Genomic DNA, 1,617 nt, shown 5'->3' on the forward strand with positions numbered 1-1,617 from the left:
CCTTGACTTGATCTCGCGGCAGCGGCCACTGCCGCGTCACGCAGTACTTGGTTCCAGGCGCGAGGTCGATCTCGTGGTGCACCCCGCGGTCTGCAGGAAGCTCCGCGGGGATCTTGTCCGGAAATACATCCGCATATTCGCGTACGAGTTTATAGGCAGGATTACCGGACGCTTTCAGTGCTTCCCACGATTGCGCGGCGAAGCGCTCTTCACGCGCCGACTTCGCTCGCTGACTGCATTAACGCCATGCACCTCCTCTCGCTCAGTGATGAGACACACTTGCTCGAGCTCACCAACCTTGAGGTCGCGGAGGAAATGCTTCCAGGAAAGGCCTGGAAGGCAAGTCAGCGAAGGGGCGTCGCTCGGCGGGTTGGCGACTGCTATCGTGCGCTGGCGATTGGGCGCACCCTCCACATACTCTATCACACTGACAGATTCCGTTGTGGAGGGCGATATCGTATCCGTGAGACGGGGCTGCAGACGGCGGCGCTTAGACTTCTTCTTACGTTTGGAGACAGAACTCGAAGAGGATGTGGTGCTATCGCTTGACGATGACTTACCTCCCTCCAGGTGTGAGAGGCCACGTTCGATCACACCGGTGATACGCGGGTGTACACCAGACTCTTCCGCGCCATCATCACGCGGGAGCGACACATGCTCGACTGCGTTCTCGATTGGAGACGGGAACCCATGCTCAACCTTCAACTCACAGTGCGACGGGAACACACGCTCGACCGTCGACTTCGACTTCATGTGCGGGAGCTCATGCTCGACCGCTGATACACGCTTCGATGGGAACTCACGCTCGACCATCGCCTCGTTCGCTGGCAGGAGCCCACGCTCGACCACCAACTGGTTCTTCGGCGGGAACACACGCTCAACCACCGTCTCATGTTGTGGTGGGAACCCATGCTCGACCACCGACGCTGTCGTCGACGGGAACCCATGCTCAACCGTCGACGTATTCTCCTCGCGCCACTGCGAGAAGTTCTCAACTCCCAAGTCATCCAGAAGCACCGCACAGGTCGTACAGAGAGGGCCATCGCTCGCTCTGCGTACTGCTCTCGTCGTGGAAGATTGATCCACGACGGTGACGTGCGGCCAGTCCCTTAGTGAAACCAAGAGATGTGTGAGCACCTCGCTGACATCGTAGTCGCGTCGACGCTTGACGGACCTTGCAAACCAGTCGATCTCAGGACGATACCGGGCTAACCATGGCATGCCAAGAATGCAGTCGAACGCGTAATTCATCTCGATTACCAAGAAAGTGTCACTACTGGAGAAGCCATCAAACATGTATGGCAGGGTAATCTCGCGCCGCGCCACGCGGTGCGGCTTTCCGTCAGCGAGTTTCACGACAATCTCGCTGTCTCCTTGACGGACGTGGACGTCCGATGGCAACACCGACAAGCACGACGCGCGAAAGAAGTTATTCGTCACTCCAGAGTCAAGGAGCGCGCGCAGTGGTCGCCGGGCGCCGGCGACATTGGAGACTGACAATGATTAGTCTCGAGTCACCATTCGCGGTGGTGGCATTACAACGTGCATGTAGCACAGGAGGGCTAGAAGGTTCGGGTGCCACCGGTGGAGCCGGACCTCCATTCCAGCCAGTAGGGC

Source organism: Phytophthora parasitica (assembly GCF_000247585.1).
Source record: "Phytophthora parasitica INRA-310 unplaced genomic scaffold supercont2.8, whole genome shotgun sequence".
Classification (NCBI taxonomy): Eukaryota; Oomycota; class Peronosporomycetes; order Peronosporales; family Peronosporaceae; genus Phytophthora; species Phytophthora nicotianae.